The sequence below is a fragment of the Teleopsis dalmanni genome, chromosome 2 (genome assembly GCF_002237135.1).
Source record: "Teleopsis dalmanni isolate 2A chromosome 2, ASM223713v2, whole genome shotgun sequence".
Classification (NCBI taxonomy): domain Eukaryota; kingdom Metazoa; phylum Arthropoda; class Insecta; order Diptera; family Diopsidae; genus Teleopsis; species Teleopsis dalmanni.
In genome coordinates, this window is record NC_051847.1 from 180006240 (window position 1) to 180020266 (window position 14027).

The following is a 14027-nucleotide window of genomic DNA, read 5'->3' on the forward strand; positions in this document are numbered from 1 at the left end:
AATTAATTGCATATGGAATGATATTAAATGGTGTATAGAAATAATATAAGACGATTCTTAAGTTCATTCGGTGAGTTAATAAAAGTTTGTTAATAATAGTAAAGATAATATTAGTATTAATGATACCGTCTGCTCAAAAAATACTCGGATTTTGTAAATAAAACACACTGAATTTGTGTGATTTATTTATATCTATTTTATTCCAAATTTATTTTATCTCCTTCAAAATATGCTCCCTCTGAAGCGATACACATATGCCAACGTTTAACCCAATCTTCCATACACTTTTCGTAGGCCCGTGAAGGTGTGGCTTTTAGTTCCTTCAGCGAATTCTCTTTTATCGATTCAATCGACTCAAAACGCTTACCACGAAAGGGCAATTTGAGTTTCGGGAAGACGAAAAAGTCGCACGGACCCAGATCTTGCGAATATGGTGCCTGAGCGATGACAGTGGAGCTGTGTTTGGTCAAAAAATCGTGTACAACAAGAATTTTCCATAGTAAAAATCGCTAAATACACTTGAGGTAGTCTCACATTAGCAGCTACTGTAAACAAACTAATTGAAAATTGGTGCTCCATATTTGTACCATATGTCAAGAAAGGGTGTACCAACATAACAAAAAAAAATTTTGAAAAAGGTCTATTACTTAAGGAGTAGTTAACAAACAACAGGTATGATACTTTTTGAGCAGGTATGTTTTTTTTTATTTTGTTATTATAAATATAAGAGTACGTGAGTAATCCTCACTGCAGAAGTAGTGGAGTCCCGGAGAAGAAAGAAGCCATAATACATTTTCTCTGTGATTGCCCGGCTTTGACGTCCAGAAGATATGGGAAGACACTTCTTTGATAGTTTATCAGACTGTTCATCGGTGAAGATGAAAGACCTATTAAATTATCTAAATTCAGCTGGATGGATTTAGACTCTACTCTTCATTACTGGGGTTCTTGCAAGGAATGTGGTAGCAAAACGGCGAAAAATCACATATTGAGGTACATGGAAGTTATCCAATAGCCTGCCACTGCAACTAACCAACCAACCATGACTAGTTATAAGAGAACTCACGAATATTATGCGATTTCAATCCTCCGTATAACACGGGCATTCCACCATATAACACAGGGATTTGTACAATTCATAATTAGCTTCGCATACCTTTGCAGCTGTGTATACGTGGTATACAGGAATTCCCATATACCGCGTTTTCCTATAATGCGGAACAAATCTACCTTGTTATAGGAGGGATTACTGTAATTTTTATTTTTTATTTAAATTTTTACACATGCAATAAACGAACGAAAGTACTAATTAGTATCCTTCAGAGCAAACTTTATAATTGAGTTCATATATATATACAAACACAACACAACACATACATACATAATATATATATTTATATATAATAAATTTTATATAAATATTAAATATTTACAAAAACTTTGGGAGCTCTAAATTTTTGAGTTTAATTTTCACACTTTAGTACATCACAGTTACGTGGTGTTCAGAGTCACACTTCACCATAATTATTGATGAATTGGGCAAATATGTGCCCAACTCTTTCCAGACTGAAATATAATTTAGCGAATTTTTCGATTCGCTGCACATACAATGGCACGGCTTTTTGCATGTCTGCGGTCCATTGCGTTAATTAAGCACGTGATGTTGACTTAGGTTAGTGTGTCTGCGATTTTATTTAGACTGAATAAATTTCACAAAAACCTTATTATTTTTCAATATAAACAGATTTCATTGGTGATGAGGTATAAATTGTTATTAGTCATCCGCGAAAGAAACTAAAACATAATATAATAATTCAATTAATAAAATTTTTAATTAACAATATATATATAAACATGAAATAATAGCGTTATTGTACCCTTCACACAAAAACGTGTGTGAATGGTATATTAGGTTAGTCAAGGTTTTTGTAAGTCCTTAATGTAAACGTCGTAGATCTCAAAAATAATGTTTTTTTAAATCCCTCCATCTGCCTGTTTCATATGAAACCACCCTACCAGTTTTTAAGCTATTTGATTGAAAATTTTTACACACACTTTTTGTGAGTTGATCTTAACAAACCGAAATTGGACCATTATATTCAACTTCTGCTGCTTTTTTTCAAATTCCATTTCTTTATTTATTTCTCGTTCTTTTTAGTGCTACCAGCTGTCCTATTCGTTGTTATATATATATATGAGCTAAGTTAAGCGTTGACGGCTTGCGTGCATGGTGTGAAGGCGCTTACTTCGTAATTGCTATAAATTCTTTAGAATAGCCCAATTTTTATGCAGTCTGACATTTTCAATATATCAATTAATTTATTTAGCAAATAATATTAAGAATTTTTTAATGAAATTTTATTTAAAACTTTTAAGATATACAATATAGAAAAACTAAAGAATTGGAACTTCTGTTCACGTGTTTCAGTTTCATAACATATTTTTTTTTAATATATAATGTATAAACTTTTCCATATTTGCACTACCAAATCTTTAATTTAAACTCTGCAAATACTAATTTTCATAGATTTTTTTTAGTGACTGCTTAGAGTCAAATCCTTCTTCTAATTAAAAATTTCAAGTGTCCTCAGCACAAAGTTTTGCTCCAAAATCTTATGTCTAAACTACATTGGCGCAACTGCTGCAAAACTCGTACCACTCACCCACTTCAGGAAACCCAAAAACAATTAAAACTTTTTGAATATATCGAAAAGTTTGATGACATTTATTAAGCTTGTTGCAGGGAACAGCGAAAACGACGCATAGAAGCAAAATTAGTTCGAAAACTAAAACGCAAACAAATCTTTAGCGATTTCACACCTTGTGACTGCTGGCGTTTCTGAGACTTAATGGAATTACATGGTTCTAGAAATTTTAAAGGAAATTTTCATTCGAAAATTACGCTAGCGGATGCAACTAATTAATAAACATTTTACATAAAATTTCCAACTTAGATTCTTTGGAATATTTTTGCTCGCTACGCGCTGTAGTTAGTTCGCTACGAAGAGAACAGCACTTGTCTCCGGTTGTTTCATCGGAAAACGCTTTCCGTGAATTAGAATGTGGTTTTATTGTCATGAATGAATTTTAACCTAAATTACTGCTTCACATAGGCAACAACAACCAACAACCACAAACGTTGAAGTACCAATAAAAATAACAACAATGTTGTCAGTTCCTAAAGTGCAGACAGATGCAACCGACAATGGATAATCCTTGCACTACAAATCCAGTATTGTTAATGTCAAGACATGTTCTTGCAATCTTAGCTGCTTAATTTGTGCCACGGTTAGTTGCATTTCTTAATGCTTTTGAAAAATGTTCTGCAGAATTTTACATTTAATGCAGAAGTTTTGCCCCGACTACTTTTTGTGTGAAAATTATTACCGGAAGTTTTCCAGCAAGTTTCCAGCACCCAAGAATACGGCATGGATTGTGAAGGCAACTGCGGTAAATCTCGTTTATTTTATTATGAGCGGCGATGAAAGGAAAAGCGCCTTCCTTTTGTTGCAACATTAGAGTTGCAATTACTTAACCGCATTTTATGTTGCAGTTAAATAGTTTGCAAGATACGCACGCACTTAAAATTATTAACACTAAAGCAGGTGTCAAGTGCGGTGCGGTTAGCAAAATTTATCTGTTTAATTTATAGTTAAAAGTTATGGTATTTCTCCAAAAAACCGCATTAAAAGCTACTTAACAACATCAAAAATTGCGATTTTTATTGCTTTTTTCTTTATTATCATTATTACCAAGAATTTATTTTTATACATTAATATTGCCCTTAAAATGATTATATGTGTATGACTCTGGGATTAAAATCAGTTGTTTTTCTTTCATAAGTCATTGGTGATTCCCCACATTTTTTTCGTTATGATATTTTTTATATATCCATATATTTATATATATATGTATTTATAGGTATAGTTTGTAAATTTATTTCATTCACGTCGTGCATGTAACAGATTTCAATTTTACCTTAAATACATCTCAACTCATATGGTAATTCATTGTTTATTTATATTCAATGAATTGTAATTAAAAGTTATTGCCTTTTTAAAGTTATTACCGTTTAATTGTCGTTTCAATTACTCTGCCAATGTCCGCCACAGTTTCATTGTTATTCAGTATGACTCAATAAAATATTTATTACTTTAAGATTTATTCCTTCTTGAACTTTAAACCCATAAAATTTTAAATACTTCCATAGAAAGTATAATGCAGTTAATAAATCTCTTCAATATTTAAATAATACTATTTATCTTTGATATAACGTTTGTTAATAAATAAATTTTAAATTTGCTTAATACAAATAAAACAACGACGATTTGTTGAAAGCAAATTTTAGCAAATCACACAGAATCTTTAGATACTTTTAAGCACTATTCCTGTTATTAGTATTATTATAATTTTTAGTGCAAACTTGACAACAAAAATACTAAGACTTTAAGTACGTTTCCACTGGCTTCACTAAACTAGTTAACTTACTGGAGATTGAAGTAATTCAAGCAATTTGAAGTAAGTTAACTGGTCTAACGAAGCTAATGAAAACGTACTTTTCCATAGATTCAGGACATATAGTGATACCACAAAGATATTCATGTCATTTCCTTAACAACTCCTAATAATTCATATAGCTAACACTTTAAGTCTTAAGATTGAATAATATTCAACTTTATCAATTTCTCAAGTAAAAATCTTATACGAAGTTAATCGTTTGTCAGGTGATCGTCAGTAATATTGTAACATAATAAGTGTTAATTGTTTTTTTTTCTGCTCTCATCCTGATAACTTCTAGAAGCTTCTTCAGTATCTCATCCTTACTATGGTCTTATAAGCTGAGCATACCTAACAGAAAAATGTATACTAAAAAACCTATTAGAGACTTAACTTATATACACTAAAATCAGATCATGTGAATAAATGACTCGGTATCATTATAATTAAATAAATTTTAAATACAACAACAACATAGTTAATATAAAAATTGTGGTGATAATGAATTCTGAGAACGAATTGTAAACAAATGCTGCTTATAAAGTATATTATTCTACAAATGTGGCAAAGGTGAAACACATGACCATATTTCCAATGAAAAACACCCATTAATTGATAGTGTGTAGGCTTTTTCTATCCGCCAGTCGTTTTGTGGTTTTTCAGTAGTTTTTGTCTAAGAAAACGTTTGAAATAGAAAACTATAATACCGATCTTAGATACTATCGCCACTAAAATCAACCAATCAGTGAAAGCATATTACCGTATTCACTTCTGGAAGGATTGGTTGAAATACGATTAAGAGTTTTAGAGTTATGCAGGTGACAATATAGATGCCTATTCTTTTAAAATTTCTCAATTACATTTTGATTCACTATATTTAATTTAATTTAGACAGTTAGGAGAAAAGCTAAAATTCGAGCTTATTTTTATTAGTACATTTATACACATGTGTAATAACACATATGCTGATCTTCTTCAACCCAATCCCTACTTTTATTGATTTTTCCATTCAACTAAAGCAAATAGTATTCTTAACATCCAAATTAAGAAACATAAAACCAAAGCTAGATAGTTTATTGTTCAAAGAATATTCCACATATATTAAATGTCCCAAACTTTTTTGATGTTCTTTTCCAGAGATCCCCAGATCAGGGATTGCTCATCTATAATTACTATCACTATCGGATTAAAGATCACTGATATTAGTTTCTTTTATTTTTATTTACTTTTTATCTTTTATTATTTTTTTTTTTGTTTATTTGTTTTCGGGATAATTAAAATTAAAATTAAATAATTTTAATTAATTACTACATTTTATTACTGCCATTTTAACAGGACTCAAATTAGTTTTTCTCATTTTGTATATATCTTAAAAAAAATCAGTTTTATCTTATAGTTAGTTTAATATATGTAATGTTCTGCAAAACTTTTTATTTCATAACTTACTTGATCAATTAGACCATATTTAATTATAGCACAGATGAAGTCAATGTCAAAATAAAAATATATTACTATAGAGAAATTTATATTTACCTATTTATATTATATATTTACCATATTTACCAATTTCCGTTTAACGATTTAATAAATTATTATTAATTATTTATAAAAAACTGAATAATCAAATTAGGAAGAGTATGGCTTTTAGCATATTTTTGTTGTATTATTTTTTAATTTAATTTACAAAATTAATTTAAAATGATTAAGACATGTGTTGCAGAATTGCGAAATACGCTAATCTATGAAAGCATAAGTAAATAGTAGATATGTTTTATAATTATCCATTTTTCAGTATTGGCATTTCTATGTTGTGAAATAATCATTAACACAACAACATTAGGGAAGTCATCTCTTCGTTTTTCAATAGTGGAATATTTTTATTAGAGCTTCGAACCGAAACCGAACCGAAAAAAGCCGATATTTTTGCCGGAGCGAAAACCAGGACCGAACCGATATATTATTTTTGTTTTTAACCGGAACAAGTGTGAAGCCCCGATTTTTATCTAATTAAATATATTAGATGGCAAATCCATATGTAGTTTTTAAATACTGAAAGTTTTGCTAGTTTTCGTTATAATGAAGTACCAATTGCAAAGTATTTTTTTAAATTCTTAGATAATTAAACAAGCACTTCTTTATGGGTGTGTCGCTTATAGCAAAGCTACTATCCAGAAGCTACAAGTTACTCATAGTCAAGCTCTCCGAAGACTCTTCAAAGTGCCATGGTACATCCGCACAAATGACATGCTAAGAGACCTTTGAATAGATCCGGTCAAAATATACATAAGGAACAGAGCTTTGAAGCTATATGCGAAAACCGACAGGCTGCCCTACTTAGCACTATCTTATCTTAGAGTAATCACTAACCACACGGGGCGGTAAGCAGATCTTAGATCAGTCATCGAATAAACACAAAACTTATGAAGAATACTAAAATTAGTCAGTAAGATGAGTGGGACTCTGCAGATAACGCCCACCTATCAAAGAATAAAAGTGCCCAGATGAACTAACTCGGACAAGGCTCAACATAATAATAAGCAAAATTAATAATAAAATAATTTTAATAATCAAATATTTAATAATTACATTAGTTACAAATTTATTTATTAAAAGGGTTTTTGAATAGTAGTGTACTGCAAGAACAAAAAGTCATTTTATATTATTTTAATTAATTTGATTTTTGGTTGACCATACAGCTGTTTCGAGTTTCGAGTAAATATATTTATTATAAAAAATAAATAATAAACTTATTAAAATATAAAATCTTGTAAATATTTTAGATGTAATTTATTAAACTGAAAAATTAAATTTTATAAATTAATTAATAATTAATAATAAAAATTTATTACTGTGTTTAAAAAAAATTCACTCAATATACACTGAGTACCTAATTTCGCTTAAGTAATATAAAGTAATGAAATGGGTTTGCATGAAAATGCACTTCAAACCAAATCATCAAGCAAACTATTGACTACTGGGTACTCAATTACAACTTAAAAGACTGAGAGCACAAGCGTTACGACAAAAGCACCGAAACAAACGGTCAAGTGCAAGAACAACGCTCTCACTTGATAAGACACTGCAGCAAGAGCAGAAGATAAACTGGACCAAGATAGTAGAAAAAATAAAAACAAAAAAAAAAATAGAGAAGAGCATAAACAAAAAAAAAATACCCACTGCACAACAACAAAAATAGCTGTATTTGCATAAATTTTTACAGCAACGATCGCGTCACGAGGGGCTGTTGGCGTCTAAAGCGAGAAAAACAAATTTCAATTATGAACAACAATAAATTTCAATATGAAGAGATACAATAAACCGCGTGGACCTTAGCAGCAGCGATCGAAACCCATTTGCTTACGATATTAACAACGACGGTAGCAGCGGCTAATGAGCCAGCAATAATATTTCACAACAACAATATGGGCTGCCAACCTAGTATAGCCACAATACCGAAGCCGGTTGGAGGATAGTCTCGCGCGAACCTTTGAGTGGTTAACAAGTGAAGCACTGATCTAGTGATCTGATAAGGCAAAGAAAATTATACTGTTAAAAAAAAAAATCTGAATTAAAATTAATTGTAAACAAATTGTGAGTGAATGCGCAGCGTGCTATAATTCAAAATAATTTATTTAAAAAAAATTATTCTCACAGTTCATTTGAATAATTATGTATTGAAATTATACATTTTTGATAAGCATCAAGTTAAAACATTTAATTAAAATATATTTTAAAAAAAACATCTAATTGCAACGAATAATTGTGGTAAATTTTTTAATTTTTTTTTTTTTGTTTGTGCAATTTTGTGGTTTTAGTGTTAATGATTTTTTATTCTATTTTATTCTATTTATCAATATATTTTAGTAATTGAATTGTCTTTCACGAGTTTGTCACTTTAGTTATTCAAATTATTTTTAATTTAATTTAGTCGCATTAAGTCAAACATGCAACCAATATACAGAGATGCGGCAGCAAATTTCTAACTCGTAACAACTGATAATACTCAGAGATACCAAATATAATAATTTAATAAAAATATATTTACTTTTTTCAATTTTAATAACTTTATTGTATAAGTGTTGAATTTTCCTTACATATATTTTTTGTTTTTTAATATTTTTTTTGCGATTTTAAGGGAACAATTCGCTGTAAATAAAAATTATTGAAAAAATCATCAATAATTATACGTCTATGCTTACACATTAGTAGTTCGTAGCTCGACTGTCAGTTTGTCAGTTCGTCAGTTTATCCGTTTGTCAGTCAGTCGATCGGTGTGTCGATTTATTGCTGATATCAGCAATTTGTGAACTTTTGATTATTTAAAAAAAAATGTTATAAATAAAAGTTTTTGCAATTGTTACTGTATAATTTCCGCTTGATTTTTGCCATCGAGATTGAAAAGTTTTTATTTCACTTTTAATGAAAATAATTTCTGCAATTATTGAATTTTTTTTTTGTTTTTTCGTTGGCGGAAAATGGTATTATAATTTCAACGTCATATATAATAAATAATTATCATGATTTAATTAAAGGTAAAAATATAAATAACATTTTATTTTACAAATTTGACATTTGTACTAAAAGAGTTGAACACTTAAGAAAGAACGCCGCTGTGCTTGAGAATAAAAAATAAAATATATTTGCAAACGCCTCGAAAATTATTTGGTTGTTTCTCGTTAACTACGGAAGTGCAATATTTGGCAAGTGTATGCAGTTTTATTTTTATATTTAATAAAAAAAAACAGAACATAAGATTTTTAATGAAAAAAATATATTATAAATAAATTATAAACTACAGATAAAATTAAAAGTAATAGTAAACAAAGAAAGTGGTAAATATTTTCAAAAGCATCATAAATATATTTAGTAAATGTAAGGTATTTAGTATGTTTAGTAAGATGCTTATATTTTTATTATCAAAACTTAAACTTAAATTTTTAATTTTATTACATATAAAAAATTTTATTTTATTTCATTTGCAATAGTTTTTAAAACAATTATGAGCAAACTTTCTGTAGACCATAACAGAAATAGTTCTATATAGATAAAATTTAACAACATTTTTTTTTAATTAAATTTTTTTTATTTTTTTATCATAATTTTAACTTTAATTTTTAATTTTATTACACACAAAAATATTTATTTATTTAAATTGCAATAGTTTTTATAACAATTATGAGAAAACTTACTGTAGACCATAACAGAAATAATTCTATATAGATAAAATTAAATAATATTTATTTCTTATAGTTTCTGTACTGAAAAACAAATATTTAGTTTATTAAATTTTTTTAATTATAGTTTAATTAAAATGAACATTAAAAAAATTAATAAAGCTATTCATTTTAAATAAATTCCAATTTATAAAAATTTATTGTAAAAATAAATAATTATATATTGCTTAACATTGACTATAATTAATTAATTTAATTATTCTACAGCTGGTTTATAGTTTCATTCTAATATAACACAGCAAGTGAATTTATTAATGAACTTTCACAGCAAATAAACAAAATCTTCAAGTTCGAATATACAATTTAATTACAGCTTTGGGTCAGTTGGCTAATGAACGCTGACTCTGAGCTTCAAATTTGGCAGGGTACGAGTTCAACCCTTGGTACTTGCTTTCTCAAAAAATCATTAACGAGACATTGAATAAAAGAAATAATTCCATTTTCACAATACTTGAAACAGCTGTATGGTCAGCTAAAAACTTAATTAATTAATAAATAATAAAATTTTGATGTCGTAATTCTCTACTATTGAAACATACCTCTCTGTCAAACCAACAGTTTCTATTAAGAAACTAATAGTTTCTATTTCTTTCGTCAATGTCATCATCTTTCGTGTTTTTGTTCTACAACAGTAAAAAATAAAAATATATAATTTTCCAACAAAATAATTTGAATAGTTTGAAAATTTATTAATTTTCAAGCAATAATTTTTGTACTCAATTAATACAATGATATATTCAATAATAAAAATCCAATAAATATGTTAGTTAATAGAGATATTTAGATACACAATAAAAAATGTAAATTTTAAAACAAATATTCGTATTTTATGATATCGTTAAATAATATATAGTCGTTTAAGTAACTACTTTTATTAAACAAAATTCTAGTTAATTAAAATACTACAATGTGGCTCTCAATTTATAGGTAATGTTAAAAAAAAAATAATTATAGAAAAAATAAAATTATAGAATATAAAACAAAAAGTGATGGAAAACTCATTATTTCTAAACAATTTTAATAATTAAAAATAAATTTAATTATAATTTTTCAGATGCTTTAATGATAATCATGAGAAACTTAATTTAAAAATTATTTGAAAATTACAAACTGAATAAAGTTTTACTTATAAATAAATGAATAATTATTAATATATTCAAAACTCTTTTATATTCGGCTTCTTGTTTCAAAATTATATTTTCCATTTAATAATTTATATTCATTTAAAGCGTTTAATTAAAAATAACAAATAGAAGAGAAAAAACAATGGACGGATTTATAACTAACTAATCCTAATTACTATAATAGTAAATTCTATTATAATAAGTACTTTATTATTGTAATAATTTGTTTTAAATTAAAATAAAAATTTAATTAAATCCAAATTTAAATTTAAAAAAATTAATAAATTAAAATGTACATAAGTTTAATAAAATAACGATTAAAACAATTGTGTAAAAATTAAGTTTAAAAAAACTTAGTATCTTATTAAATTACAATTTTAAAATTGTATAAAAATAAAAAAAATTTAAATAATATTTGTGTAAGTAAAAAATTAAATAGTAAAATAAAATTTCACAAAATAAAAAATAAAATTTTATTAAAATGTAGCAAATAAATTAAAAAGATAAAAATGAATAGAAAGACATGAGAAAGAAAAGAGGGCAACTTTCGTCTTAATAATAAATAATAAATTACAAATATGGTAATATTAATTAAGACAAAAATATTTATATATTAAAATATTTATATTTATATACAGAATAGAGTTATATATTAAAAAAAAGATAACAGCAAGTAATTAACAAGTAATTAAGCAGAAAACTATTTTTTTTTACTTTAATCATATTTAATAAATGATCGTATTGCATTCAAAACATATATATTTTTTTAATCTCTTGCAACAATAAATGTTATTTTATTGAACTTAAGTTTAAAATTATAGTAATAAAAAAACAGTGATATATAAAATAAATGCTTGAAAAATTAAATAATTATTAAACTTAAGAAACATATAATTAGAAAAAAAATAGAGATTAATGAAGGAGTTGACAAAATTATGAACAATTCATATCATAAATATATATTTTATATATAAAATTATTTGCTTTTCACAGGGAAATAGAGATTAAAGAAGGAGTTGACAAAATTAATGAACAATTCATATCATAAATATATATTTTATATATAAAATTATTTGCTTTTCACAGAAAAAAAATTATTTATATATCGTATTGCTATATAAATCGTACTTTAAGCTATATAGCAGGGGTGGTATCATCAATACCACCATTCCGTATAGTATACTCACTGTTTTTTGAAAAATAGTAGTACCAAAGTTATTATATATTTTTCTGGTCTACAGTACGTTTTTGTTTAAAAGACAGTCCTATATAGTTTTTATATTTATATATAAACCAAATTCTATCTGATCATTTTTCACTAATATATGCATCCCAATTAATTTTAATTTCGGCGATGATTAGAATATTAAATTCAAAAAATTTCTTATAATATTCCAAATTTTTTATACTCGCAAATACATATTATTGACTTCAAATAAATAAATAAATAAATAAATTAAATTAGATAATTTAAAGCAATTATTCCAACTTTGTTAAGTGGAAAAATCTTCATTACCTGATAAATACTACAATTTTCAATGATTTTTCTAAGTGTTATTCACTAATTACCCACTATACTCTTGTAATTTTATTTTCTACATATAACAAAAAGTCAGTAGACTAATCTACTGATCAAAGGTCATAAGTAGACCTTTGTTTTTTCAATTTAAAGTTTTCTATTTTAGTTAGTTTGCTATTATTTAATTATGCTTTGATTTAATGCCGCATTACAAAACAAAATATATTAAATATCATTTTCAGATATTAAAACATTATTTTTAACAGTTTTAATGACTAATAATGTTTATGTAGGATCAATTTCTGGAACGATTCCTTAAAATTTTGAATGGGTTCTAAATATTCAAGCCATGTCGTATATTTCTTATACAATTGTATTCTTCTTCTTTTGAATTAATAAATAACTCTCTAATCATATTTATAATTAATGTAAAAATGCAAAAATATATACCATACATAAATTTATTATATTTCGAAAATATTTATTTATTTATACACTAAATTAATAAGCTTATTATTGTAAATTTTATGTATTTTTAAAAAACCTAGACTTTTTATTATAAAATATCTGTATTTATAAAAATATTTAATTATTTCAATCATATTGCAAAAATCCTGTTATCTACGAAATCCACCCATTTTTCTTGCATATTAAAACTCATTATAGTGACGTCACTAGTTTATTGGACTTTTACGTGATCAATGTTTAATACAAAAATAATTTCTAGAATTTACAAAAAAAAAAAAAACAATTATTATGAAAGGCCAAATTAAAGACATTAACCGAATTCTTTTGAAGGCAAAGGCTAAGGCCCTTTATTATTTGACTAAAATCACTTGATCTTCATGGTTTTGACATTTAAAATAATTTCAAGACAACTTTTATCTGCAGAAAATACGTCTGAGCTTAATCATGTTTTATATATATGGTATATATATATATATCTTTTTTTCGGTTTTGCGTTCTACTAATTGCATTTATTAACCTATAAAATTGAAGAAATATTATATCTGCAGCAAATGATTCATTATAAAGTTGAACTGAACACTTCAATGCCGCAGTATTATGCTCTTTATTTCAGTAATAATTTTTATTTCGAAATCATTTTGCATTGCATTATATCTTCCTGCAATAATTGTAATTGTAAATTAATAATAATATATGTTTTTGTAATTAAATATACAATGAGAAAATATATTTTTATTTGTTTTTAAATATTTTCTTTTGTTTTTTTGTTCTTATATATAATCGTTTACGGTTGTCGTGCGCATCTGGCCCATTGCCAGCGATCTTTGTTTGCGGCATTTTTTATCACCTGGCAGATACTTCAGAAGATATTCTCAACAATTTATTTTTTTCTGGTTTCTGTTTTTTTTTGTCATTTTTGTAGTAACAAAAGCCACAAAAGGTTTAAGTGACAAAACATCAACACAAATTAAACAAAATATTTAAAAACAATTAAAAATATTTAAATATTAAATATGTACAAAATATATATATATATGTATATATATATGATATAGAATATGACTAGTCAGTGAGTTGTGAATATGAGTATGCAAATACATGTCGCAGATACAGATACATTATAAATATATTTTGTTTCTTTACTTTATTTTTGTTGTTTTGAATACTAATTAACAATTATACGAT

At 26.2% G+C, this 14027-nt stretch overlaps 1 protein-coding gene across 1 annotated transcript in view; it reads left to right on the forward strand.

Annotated features, from left to right (window-relative positions):
• The first annotated feature begins 7806 nt into the window (after positions 1-7806).
• The window catches only part of LOC119681518 (sodium/iodide cotransporter), a 106049-nt gene continuing 99828 nt past the window's right edge, over positions 7807-14027 (forward strand). The window contains exon 1 of the mRNA XM_038094738.1: positions 7807-8262. The gene's annotated coding sequence lies outside the window, so the exon portion shown is untranslated. The remainder of the gene's footprint in view (positions 8263-14027) is intronic.